The sequence below is a fragment of the Marmota monax genome, unplaced genomic scaffold (assembly GCF_021218885.2).
Source record: "Marmota monax isolate L192 unplaced genomic scaffold, Marmota_monax_Labrador192_F-V1.1 WCK01_AAM20220418_F8-fsc00177, whole genome shotgun sequence".
In the NCBI taxonomy this organism is placed as follows: domain Eukaryota; kingdom Metazoa; phylum Chordata; class Mammalia; order Rodentia; family Sciuridae; genus Marmota; species Marmota monax.
The window spans coordinates 2593538-2606584 of NW_026694922.1; positions in this window are offsets into that span (position 1 = coordinate 2593538).

Below are 13047 nucleotides of genomic sequence, written 5' to 3' on the forward strand. Positions count from 1 at the left end.
ACAAGTGGATGGATTGGTGGAGGGACCGCCGAATGAATGAATGAGTGGGCCAGACCCGATCACCTCCTGCTCTCCTCTGCGATCCAGCCCAGACGTTCCAGACTTCAACAGCTCCCGCATCAGCCCCAGAGAAAAACAAAAGGCAACCTCCCGGGCCCTGAACCGTCAGCCACTTTTCAAAGAAAGTCGAGACTCTGTGGCATTTTTTTCTTCCCTCCCAAAATTAAAATGTGTCTCCCGTATCACTTGTTATCAAAAATAGAAGCATTTTATCTATCTTTATTGCAGAACAGAGATTACATGGAGACATTCAATTTGGAGTCAATTTAAATTTCAATTGTCTGTGAAATCTAAATCAATAGGGTATAGTTCAATGACGCTTTAATAAAACAGGACATAACAGAGAAATCATTAGGAATTACATATGATAAGAAATCGGAGCACAGTCTCCGTAATGGCGGAGGGGACATTGGAAAATTACCCCCCAAGCATTCGCAAGCAAGCCGGCCGCCTCCTTCCCCACGAGACGCCCGGGGGCGGGGGGCTTAATTGTGCTGTGAGTCCGGGTATCCATCTCTGTCAGCCCAGAGACTGGGGGACATTCACCGTGAGTGACACAGGCAGGGCGCTGGTCTCTCCTGGAGGCCGCTCACTGTGCTCCTCCAGCCCGACTCCTGGATCGCCCGCCAGGCCGTCCTCTCTCCCCACCGCTGGCCTCCTCTGCCTGCAGATCCACCCTCCAGGGGACCCTGGGACCTGCACCCAGGGATAAGGTGATCTTAGGTAAGCAGGAGGGAGAGGCAGGGTGCAGAACACAACGCCCAGGCTTGGGAGAAACAGTCCACAAAGGATCCCAGCCCTCTCCTGGCCGGGCAGGCGGCTCCAGCTCCGGGGGCAGCCCCAACTTCCCTCCTCTGGAAAACTGAGAATCAAAAGTCCATCTCCAGCCAGACACAGTGAGCGCGCCTGTCATCCCAGCGGCTGGGGAGGCTGAAGCAGGAGGATCGTGAGTTCAAGGCCAGCCTCAGCCACAGCGAGGCCCTAAGCAACTCAGGGAGACCCTGTCTCTAAATAAAATACAGAATAGGGCTGGGGCTGGGGCTCAGTGGTCGAGGGCCCTGAGTTCAATCCCTGGTACCAAAACAGGAAAAAAGAAAGGAAAGCCCATCTCCTAGGTGGAGGCTTTATTCATTCATTCAATAAAGATGTGCTGAGAGGCTTCTGTGCTGAAGGGGTCCACAGGGAGGTAGGGAAGGCATTCGCCTTTACACACAAAGTTTAAGGGGCACCAAAATACATGGTAGTCAAAATGTACAGGATTTCAAGGGGTTATTTTTTTTTAAATCAAAACTAATGCCAGAAGATGCATAATGAACTAAAGCTCGGAGTTTTGAATAAGTCAGGTCCAGTAACTGCACCAAGACAAATTGGAGCCTACAGCCAAAGGAAATATCAGCAATAGCACTGATCTCATCTTTGTATAGAAATTTTTTCAATTTGGGGGAGGTGGTTGGAGTGTTGGGAATTGAACTCAGGAGCCCTCACCACTGAGCCCCATCCCCAGCCCTATTTTATATTTTATTTTAGAGACAGGGTCTCACTGAGTTGCTTAGGGCCTTGCTGTGGCTGAGGCTGGCTTTGAACTCACCATCCTCCTGCCTCAGCCTCCCCAGCCCCTGGATGAGAGGCATGCGCCACACTACCCGACTTGTATACGCTTTGGAGCTGGGCGGGGTGGTCCATTCCTGTGATCCCAGCAACCCCAGAGGCTGAGGCAGGAGGATGGTAATTCCAAGGCCAGCCTCAGCCACTTAGACCCTGCATCAAAAAATTGTTTAAAAAGAAAATCTCAGAAAGGGCTGGGGATGTAACTCAGTGGTAAAGCGCCCTGGAGTCCGATCCCCAATACTGAAAAAGAACTCGTTCCTTCCCCTGACTTTTGCCCTGGGGTTGGTGTCTGAGATACTGCATTCCAACACCTTTTTTATCCATCACCAAAGTTTTCTGGGCTCCCTGCTTAAGTTTTTCACCTCAGGACAGGACCGCGCTTGCCCAGTCCCTCCTGCTGACCCTCAGAGCAGCGGTTGTGAGTGGTCAGTCCTGGGGAAACTGAGGAGCCCGCACACGCACGCCAGCCCCCGGGAGCCCCTGGTTCAGATAGAACCAGGGACACAGAGATAAGTTGAATGATCATAAATCTGAGGTCCCCAGTGGGGACTTGGTGGTGAGAGGGAGCACAGCCTGGAACACAGCCACCCTCCTCCAGATGGTCCGCCTCCGGACTTGGAAGCTGTGTCCGTCCGCTTTTTTGTCTCTATGAAAAGAAAGACCTGAGAAAAGTAACTCGGAGCAGGAGGAAGGACTTACTTTAGCTCACGGGATCAGAGGGCTCGGCCAGCGTCGGCCTGAGGTGAGACGGGGCACCGTGGGGGAGGGCAGACAGGAGCAAAGCTGTCCTCCTCGAGAGAGAGGGAGCGAGGGGAAGGGACCGGGGACAGGAGGCAGCCTTTCCACCCTTGCTCCCGGTGACTGTCTTCCCCAGTCAGGCCTCACCTCCCGACAGGCCACTCAATTATGAGGTCACCATGGACCTTCCACTGATGAGGTCAGTGCCCTCGAGACCTGTCACTGCCCAGAGCCCCACCTCTGACCCGGCTGCACAGGGACCAGACCTCCACAGGCAAACCTGAGGGGGACGCCCCAGATCCAAAGGACGACCAAACGCTGTGACGGCTGATTCCTGATGTCAACTGGATGGAATGAGGAGTGCCCGGACACCGGGCGAAGCATGATTCCGATACGTCGGGAGATGTTCCCAGAGGACGTCAGCATGAGAGTGGACGGGGAGGGGAGGCCCACCACCCCTGTGGGCGAGCGGCGCCCCATCTGCAAGGGGCAGCAGAAAACAGACGCAGAAGGCAGGGAGTCTGTCCCCCTCCGCCCCTGGGAGCTGGGACACAGGTGTCTCTTGCCTTAGAAATCAGGAGACCAGCCAGGGTCGGTGGCCCACGCCTGCCATCCCAGTGGCTGGGGAGGCTGAGGCAGGAGGATCACAATTTCAAAGCCAGCCTCAGCAACCAGAGAGGCCCTAAGCAGCTCAGTGAGACCCTGTCTCTAAATAAAACACAAAGTAGGGCTGGGATGGGCCTCAGGGGTCAAGGGCCCCTGAGTTCAATCCTTGGTACCCCCAAAAAAAAAACAGAAAAGAAAAATTGAAGGACCAGGCTCCTGAGAGTCCCATGAACAGCTCCCCTCACCTGAGGCCTCTCCCTGGGCCGAGCCGCATCACCAGCATCCTGGGGCCTCCAGCCCCGACGACTTCTTGGCACCTGTCAGCTTCCGTGATCCCGTGAGCCAGTTCCCCAGCAGACCCCCTCCCCTGTCTCTGCACATGCCCTGTTCATGTCACCTCGCTGGACAAGCTCCCACAGACCCCTGTTATCCCCCTCCCTCCTGCCCTGTGTCCATCACAGGTAACTCTGCCATCGTTGGGGTTTAAATCCTGCCCACTCTGCAGCAAGGGCCTGGAGAAGACCCTCCCAGGGAGCCGTGTCTTTGGACACCAGAGGCCTGGAGCCGACCAAGCCAGAGTCTGCGCCAACGCACTGTGTCATGGCGACTCCAGGGGCCAGAGGCTAGGGGTGGAGGTGAGACACAGGGGCTCCACGCCTGTGTGACTGCCCTCCAATAAAAGCCCTGGACACCAAGGCACAAGGGGGCTTTCCTGGGTGTCCCCACTCGTCTGTGGTCACACACCAGCATTGGCAGGAGGTCAGGCGAGCCCCGAGGCTTCGCAAGGACGGAGAGGAGGGAGTGTGGTCGACTGTCTCCGGGGCTCTGCTCTGGGCAGCTGTCCCTTTGCTGACTTTAGTCTGTGTTTTTCCCTGTTACCCACCCAACCATGACGCCAGCACGGCTCTAAGTCCCATGAGTCCCCTGGCAGGGACGTGCAAGGACTCCATGCCTTCTCCATGGTGGCAGGGCGTGGAGGAGCCCACCTCTGAACACAGATCGGGTCACCAGGGCTGAGACCAGCAGTGTTGGTGAGACACTCTGTGGTCACTGTCACAAATAACCTGAGAAAAACAACTCAGAGCAGGAAGGGTTGTTTGGGATCCCGGCTGCAGAGGGTGCAGTCCACGGTCGGCCAGCTCCAGTGCTCTGGGCCCGCGGTGGGGCAGAACATGACGGCAGGAGGGCGTGGCCGGGGACAGCTTCTGCTTGTGGCAACCAGAGAACAGAGACAGGAAGGAGCCAGGGACAGGAATGACGGAGGAAAACTCCCTCCTCTCCCGTCCTCGTGAAGCCCAGGGGCTCACTTAACCTCCCACCAATGATGGTGTGTGACCACCTACAAGTGGGGACACTCAGGAAAGCCCCCTTGCGCCTTGGTGTCCAGAGTTCTTATTGGAGGTCAGTCACATAGGCATGGGTCAGTCTTGCTTCCTAACAACCTACTCGCCCAAGAACAACCACTCCTGGGGAACCCACGCCACCCCGTGAGCCCAGCTTTAATCCATCAAGAGATGGAGCCCCAAGACAAAATTAAATCCTAAGTCCCACCTCTTAAAAACTTCAGCACCTCACCACTGCCACACTGGGACCGACTTCCCAGTCTCCGATAATGTAAGAAATAAACCTCTGATCTCTAAGTTTCCTGGTCTCAGTCATTCTGTTACAGTATCACAAAATGGGCTAAGAAGTGATGATGATGCTGTAAACATTCACAGGCAAGCACGTGTTGGAGTTCCTACTTCCTGTCTTTTTCAGAGAGCCCTAGGAGTGGGGATCTCTAGATCATATAGTCAATTCTGGTTTGAACTTTCCAAGAAACCAACAGTTACCATTTTTCTTTTTTTTTTTTCTTTTTTGTTTAAATTTTTTTTCTTTTTAATTGGACACAGTACTTTTATTCTTATTTTTATGTGGTGCTAAGGATTGAACCCAAGGCCTCACATGTGCTAGGCAAGCGCTCTACTGCTGAGCCCCAACCCCAGCCCCCGCATTACCATTTTTGTCTATACATGATAAGCCAGGAATTATGTTCACTGAGTCAATGTCACCTAATTCTATGATAGCCCTTTAGGAAACTTCCCAGAATTCCTTGAAAGAATGTGTTTGTCAGCTATTGCTGAGGAACAAAATGTCCCAAACTTCAGTGGCTCACAGAAACCACCATTTATTCTTGCTCCCACTTTTGTAAGGTGGCCCAAGGCTAGGTTTTCAAGGCTGGGCTCTGAGCGTCCTGCTCAGCTGGGGTGGCTCAGGCCAGAAGTGTCCTCCAGGAACCAGTAACCAGCTGGATGCTCTTTCCGGGCAGGAGTGCAGGAAAATGGACTGAGACACACAAGATGTCACATGGAAAAGGCACACTGCCCCTTCCTCCTCATTCAATGGATTAAAGCTAATCATGTGGCTGACGCCCAAAGCCAAGGGGCAGGGAAACACACTCTGCCCCTTTTAGCAGTTTAACTGCAAAGGGCACCAGAGGACGACAACGAACAGGACCACTAGTGTGATCTTACCCAAACTCACGACTTTCCCCAGGTAAACCTTTGTGCAGCGTGATGCCGAGTTCAGTCTGCTGTCCCGGGCTCCAGTTCCTAAGCTGGGTTGATCTTCTCCCTCCGCCCTCCAGGTGCTGGACAGGACCCAGGATCAACACGCCCTCGGAGTGAAGAGCCCCGTGTCTGTTCTGCGTGTATTTATTAAGCTTCTATCCTGCACCCAATACTGGGTGCTGGGGGCCGAGATGGCCAGTGGGCGAGAGCAGTCAGGTCCTGACAGGGCCTCTCCAGCGGGGTGGAGTCCTTCGGGGGGTCTGGTGGTCTTGAGCTCCACGATCCCCAACTCTGCTCCCATGGAACCCTAAGAATCACCTATGGTCTGGCTCCATCTGCTGCACGCCCATTTCTCAGAGAAGAAAGTTGAGGCTGGGAGAAGAAAGGGACTTGCCCGACTCCTCTGGAAGTGGCATCCACAGACGGAACCTGCTTTCTCCATTTGATGGCTGACAGTTCACCAGTCGTCACCGTGGCCAGACGCCGGGCTGTGTACCTGCCATTATCTAATCCCCTAAAACCTCTCAGAGGTGGGATCAATTATAGAAAAGGCTTGGAGAGACCATGTCCCTGGTCAAGGGGACGCAGTGAGTAGGAACCAGAGCTGGCCGTGGGGGCTTTTTTCATCTTGTGACCATAAGGAGAACTCTTGGTGGCCAAGGGTCCCCAGAGATGGAACGTGGAGGGACGGAGCCGGACCAGCCTCCCAGGCCGTCCCGATCTCAGCTCCACTTCGGAACAGTGAGGCCGTGCCAAGGGCAGGGTCTGAAGGGTCCGCACAAGGCTCGGGTTGACAGGAGAGGCCCTAAAAGTGTCCCCTTATGCCCCAGCATGGAACCCTGCTGCCATACCTGAGGTGCCCTGCCAGAGTCACTTGGTCAAGACGTGCTCCCCTCCCAGGACTGAAAAGTACGGCAGGAATCACCCAGTTGCTGAGGCACCTTGAGGGAAGGACAAAGGGACATTTTTGAGCACCTACTGTGTACTTTCCAGAGGGAGGACTAGTAAGGGTTAGTTTAATTTTACCTAGATTACATCACAACAGGACAGGATAATGTGGGGGAACATGGCTAGCTTCATATTTACAAACTGAGGCTCAGAGAGGTTAAGTGCCTTGCTCAAGGTCACCCAGCTGATATGTTCCAGAGAAAGTCGGCTGTCTAATATCAGATCTGCCCACTTTTCCATTGACATGCCAACACCGAAGCTTGAGAAATCCAAGGCAGAAAGCAAAAAAAAAAAAAAAAATTTAAATCCACGAGGTACAATCATAACATGGGGACATTTGTTTGAGAGACAGACAGTCCCAATCTAGGGGAGCACTATGACAACCTGGGTCTGCATTTCCCATAACCATAAATAGTGGAAGTCATTTTCTTTTTAGGTACAAAAAGGGACAAGATCTGACCCCCAAATCCATGGGAGGTGGCATGAACTTGCAAGTGGAATGCAAGACGGGGTCATCCAAGTCTACCCTGGTCTGTTGTCAGAGTTCAACCTAATTGAATAAAGCCATCAGGTGACGTCCCCAGAGCGCTGGTTCCAAGATCCCCCTCAGTTACAAAAATTCTATGACGCTCAGGTCCCCTAGATACGATGGCAGAGCATTTGCCTGGAATCTCTGCACTTACTGTGTTTGTTCTTGGTGGGGGTGGGAGTGGGGGGTGTACCAGGGATTAAGCCCAGGGACCCTCAGCCGCTGAGCCCCACCCCCAGCCCTATTCTGTATTTTATTTAGAGACAGGGTCTCCCTAAGTTGCTTAGCACCTTACAGTTGATGAGGCTGGCCTTGATCTTACGATCCTCCTGTTTCAGCCTCCCAAGCCGCTGGGATGACAGGCGTGGGACATTGTGCCTGCCCCCGCAATCCTTTAAATCACCCCTGGGTGGCTTGTCGCCTGACACAACATAACTGCTATGTAAATACTTGTCCCACCATATTGTAGGAAATCATGACCAGGAAGAGGCCAGCAGGTTTGGTGCGGGTGCGATCGTCTTCTTTGCTCTGAACAAGGGGCATTTCAAGAAGGAATATGTAGTAGGTGCAGATGGCTCCCCTGCCTGTCCCCACCTGTCCCTCCACCTGTGTCCCAGGGCAGGGCACTCAGATCTCGGTCTCCTCCCTCAGGATGGAGAGGTGGGGACGAGGAAGCTTGAGGGACGCTGTGGGCCAGGGCTCGTGCCAGCTGCTGCCCGGCGTCATCCAGGTGCTGGCCCCTGGGGATGTCATGGGGTGAAGCTGGGACTCAGAGGTGGGGTTCCAGAGCTGCTGGCTCCTCGCCTGTCCTGGTGTGAATGTCCAGCTGGCCCCGAGCCTTCTGGAAGCTTCTCTCATGTCTGGGCAGATCAGTCTCCAAAGACGTCCTCAGTGGTCTGGTGGCTCACTCTCCTCCTTGTCCCCTGGCACTTGAGCCCACAGGTTGGCATTTCTGAGGAATTAAACATTCCCCCGGTCACAGCTCACTTGTGGGCACAATAGTCTCTCGTACTCTTCGAATCAAAACCTCCTCGATATGCAAATTCAAACAGTGTCACTTGGCTGTCTCCTCTGCCCAGAGGATGTCATCAAACAGGGGTATGCAGGAAATTCCCCTCCTGGAGGCTGTTTGTGAGAGAATCACAAAAAGTCATTTTTTAAAAAAATTATCTTTACTATGCTTCGAACCAATGACACCCAAGAAGGGACAGGTTGGTTGGAGAAAGTGCACAGGTCACTCTGACCTTTAAATACAGGTAGGACAGGTGACAGGTGACATGGCAGGGGGTGTCCCAAGGAGGAACAAAGCCTGGTGTAGAGGTAGGACAGAGCTGGCTGCGTGGCGGAGGAGACAGCCCAGGGACAAAGGAAATTCCCCAGAAACCACAGGAACAAAATTTTTAATAGATGGGGTGGGACCACTTTATAGGCAGGTTGGTGGTGTTCCCGTCCCATACAGGAGACAGCAGGGAGCCATAGAAGGTGTTGGAGCAGAGGAGGAGTAGAGGCCAGAACCCACCCCATCCTTCAGCCATTCTGGATCTGCAAATTCACGGATTGACGGAGCTCGGTTTAACCCTCCAGTCGGTACCTGCAGCTCTTCCCTGGGCCCTTGCAGAGAAGGGAGATGGTTGTGCCCTGGCTGCACGTGTCACCAGCGGAGCCCACACAGTGGGCTTAGGCTCCCAGACCAGGAGTGAGCATCCTCTTCCTAGTCTATTCAGGGCCCGGTTTTTCACATTTGTGCTTGTGTGCGTGTGTGTGAATTTGTTCTTTAAAAGGGCCCCCGCCGCAGTGCTGAAGTTCAGTCCTGTGTCCCCGGGTGCACAGAGATGAGACGTGTCCCCATGAGCACACACCTGCGCCGGATCATTGCGCTGCAGACCCGAGTCACGGAGGCCACCAGTTCGACTGTAATGAACCGACGATAAATATTAACTGAGATTTCTTTAAACAGAAACGCACATAAAGCAAGGCCTGGTATTGATTGTCAACCAAAACTCTGTGACCAGAAGCCCACAGGACCCTCACCCGCGCTTCCCCCAGGAGCCGAGATTTCTTTTCCACTGCCTCAGCCTGTACGGCTACTGCCCAGGACATCGCCCACATGGAAACTGAGAAGCTGCAGGCCAGCGCTTCACAGCCAGGAGACCACAGAGCCAGCAAGAGAGGCCACTGGCCGTCGCTCGAGGGCATGCACTGCAGCCAAACGACCCAGGTTCAAAACCCAGCTGTTGCCGGGCCATGGTGCTCGCCTGACATCCCAGCAGCTCCGAGGCTGAGGCAGAAGGATCATGAGTTCAAAGCCAGCCTCAGCAACTTAGCAAGGTGTTCAGCAACTCAGTGAGACCCTGTCTCTAAATAAAAATATATAAAAGGACTGGGGATGTGGCTCAGAGGTTAAGCGCTCCTGGGTTCAATTCCTGGTGTTAAAAAAAAAAAAAAAAAAGCTCTTCCACTTCCTTGCTGAGTCCAAGTTGCTGAGCCTCTCTGGGTCACAGTTTCTCAACTATAAAACAGAGGCCATGGTTATATCTGTGTCGTAGGTGACTAGGACAACTTAACATGTTATTTGTTACATACTTAGGACACTGCTTGACTCGTGTCGTGTTTGTTAAATATATAGCTAAACCAAAGGGGGAAAGACGGAGAGGAAAAAAATGCCTCACTTCACAGGTAAGGACACTGAGTCAGCCCCACCTCTGAGTCACACAGATCTGGCCTTGACATGGCCTGAGGGTGACAGAACTGGGAAGACACTGGTGGCCCAGACCCAGTTGGGAGCCAGTGGCAATGATCCCGATACAGAGTAGACATAGGGTGGTGGCCGTGGCCACAGGTGCAGACACTTGTTGAGCCCCCACCGTGTTGAGCCAAGTCGTGATGGGACCCAGGGACCCTCCAGGACCCTGTGGGAGCCGGTGTGTCCCCACCCTGCCTCCCCCCAAGCCAAGGCTAGACGGATTCCAGGACACTTCTAGATGCACCCCGGCAGCTCGCCTTCAAGAATTACTAGGCGTCCCCGGCTGAGCCACAGGAGCAAGAAATACGACCACGCCCGGCAGAGCCTGATGAGAGACCCACAGGGCCAGACAGAGTTCCCAAGAAATACTGTCCTGCTCCCAAGACGAGGAGCAGCTCAGGAGCAGGCGGCTGCCCTCCTCCGCCATCGATCCCAGCAGAGAAGTGCTCAGAGCAGAGGAAGGAGGGAGAAGGAGGGAGAGAGCAAGATCTACTGCAGGAGGGAGCAGGCTGATGGAGGGGGACGAGCAGGCAGCTTAAATCAGGTGGGGCTTCGAGGCAGGCTGGGGACAGGACCGTGTGTGTGGTGACCAGCAGAAGCAGCAGAGGGGCTGGGCCAGGCGGGAGATGGGTGAGGACTTGGGGGGAGGGAGAGCAGCCCGTGCTCCAGAGGAGTCGCAGGAGAGTGCCAGGGACAAGCCCCTAAACATCACCGTCCCTCCTGTCCAGCTGGACGAGGCCCAGTCGCCCTTCATCCTCTGCCCTTTGGTTCCTGGCTTTATGAGCATCCCTGGATACTCCCAAGGAGAAATAAGCATGTCTCCCCCACCACCATGGGGACATCAAACGAGATGGACAGTAATGAACGTTCCCAGAGAGCTTCCGCTGTGCCTCCAGCAAGGCCAACAACTTCCTGTGTCTTACTCCAAAGTCTGCTCTGGGCCAGAGGCACCGGGTGGTTTCCATTGAACAGATGAGAAACAGAGGCTCAGAGAGGTTGGGGAACTAGCCCTCTGCCACAGAGCACTGCCAGAATTAGAGCCCAGGTGGTCTGGCTGCAGAGCTCACCTTCCCGACTGTGACACCACACGGGAGTCTGTCTTTTGTAGTTAAGCCTGATGGGAGGCTGTGCTCTTGTCACAACCCCTGTGAACCACTCTCTCCCCAGGAGCAAGCTTGGAACGGCTCCACCTTCTGAGCTGGGGTCTCTTCCAAAGGAACCAGGCAGAGCAAGTCCAGTAGGTGCCGCAGTCCGGCTGCAGCAAACTAATGGGGGTGGGGGTGGGGGGAGAACGAACAACTTGTGTACATTGATACAGCAGGAGTGGGAGCCCTTTATTGAAGGACAGGAGGGGTATATATACATTCCACACAGCTTATCTTAATTAACATAAACTAGATACAGCAGTCAACCAATAAGGAATCTCCACACTTAATGGCATAGCAGTCAACCAATAAGGAATCTCCACACTTAATGGCATAGCAGTCAACCAATAAGGAATCTCCACACTTAATGGCTCGCTGGTGTTACTTCACAAACCACTCCCCCTGGCAAAATGCCAGGCGCCATCTTGACTTGTTTACAGACCCTAACAAGTAGGTACAGCCAGGAAGTAAAGGGAGAACCCCCAGGGATTGCTCCCTGCCCGAGGAGTTGGGGTATGAATGTCCCCCTCCCTCAGGAGGCGTGTTAGCCCATTGGCGCTACTACAACAGAACACCGCAGACTGGGTAACTCATAATAAACTGAAGGTTACTTGGCTCAGGGTTCTAGAGCCTGAGAAGTCTCCAAGAACAAGGGGCGGGGCACACCTGCTTGCTGTGCCAGCCCATGGCAGAAGGCATTCAGTGGGTGAGAAGAGCAAGAGAGGGCAAGAAGGGGGCTGAACTTGTTTTTGAAACCCCCTCCTGGGGTCCCAGCAGTGATCCATTCATGAGGATGGAGCCCTCAGAACCTAAACACCTCCCATTAGGCCCCGCCTCCCCATGCTGTTGAAATGGGATTAAATGTCCAACACGTGAACTTTGAGGACACTTCCAAGTCCCAGCCAAGGGACATCTGAGGCACACTCTGCACAGTTCCTCCAAGGATATCTCGCAGGCTCAAGCCCCACCACCCCCAGTGCTAACCAGCTCCCTGACATCCTAGTATGGTGCCCCCTCCCCCACTTCCCTACTCCCCACCCTCCCTCCTGCCTCCTGCTTCTAACTGCCCACATCCAAGCCTCCATCTCAGGTTCTGCTTTGGGGGAGCCCAGACTCAGGCAGGACCCCACCAGCCACGCATACAAGACAATGCAAGAAGCAGAACCCGCTCTGCAAAGGTGAAGTTTGGGGAGATTTCATGGGGGGGGGGGGTGTCCCTTATTTGCTCCAATTTTCTTTCTCAAACTAGAAAGGAAGTTGGGCCAGCTCCTCATCCCCACCCAGGGGTCGAGCAAACGCTGCTCTCTACGACCTCGACCTCTGCTCGTCCTGCTCGGTGACGGACTGGCTTCGGTGAGCTACAGAATCCCGCGGGTGGCACTGCCAGTTCTCAAAAGCAAGCAACTACCTCCACAGCCAGGGGTCCCTCTTGTTCGAAGTGACCGGGCCATGACTCAGAGCTCACCCTGGCTTCTCTGTCTCTGTGCTTCTCAGCTGGGACATGGTGGAGGCTCCATCCTGGGGGGCGATGATGGGAATGAGCCCTCTGAAGGCAGGGCAGGGGCTTTGGAACACAGACAGAGGGTCTCCACCACCTGGGGAACCCCCAGTCTCCACCCAGGCCCAGAGCAGCTGGGACACAGAGCCTGTGACTCAAGGTGACAGCAGTAGGTTCTCATCATGGAACAGCGCAGAAGGGTCGGAGCTGAGGCTGAAGACCACCCCCCCCCCCGTTCTCCTTTCTCTTGGCCGTTCCCTGTCCACCACCTACACCTCCCTCCTCCCCATCTGCACCCAGGAGAGTGACCTGGACCTGGAGACCAAGTAGCTGTGCAGAGGACAGAGTGATAGGGAGGCTCTGGGCCCAGGGGGATCTGGTCTCCTGTGCCCTTATCCGCCGACAGGCAGTGCAAGTCCTGAGCTCAGCATTGATCAGTGTGCATCCCCCCACCCTCCGCCTGAGTCCCTGCTGCGAGCTGACTTCAAAGCCGATGCTGAGGGTGCTGGGTCCTTGCTTTTGAAGGAGTCGTGGGCTCTCCCAGGGCTTCCCCACACCATCTGATCCTGCAGGTCTCAAGTGCAGCCCAAGGGTCTGCATTTCTCATCAGCTTCCAGGTTCTG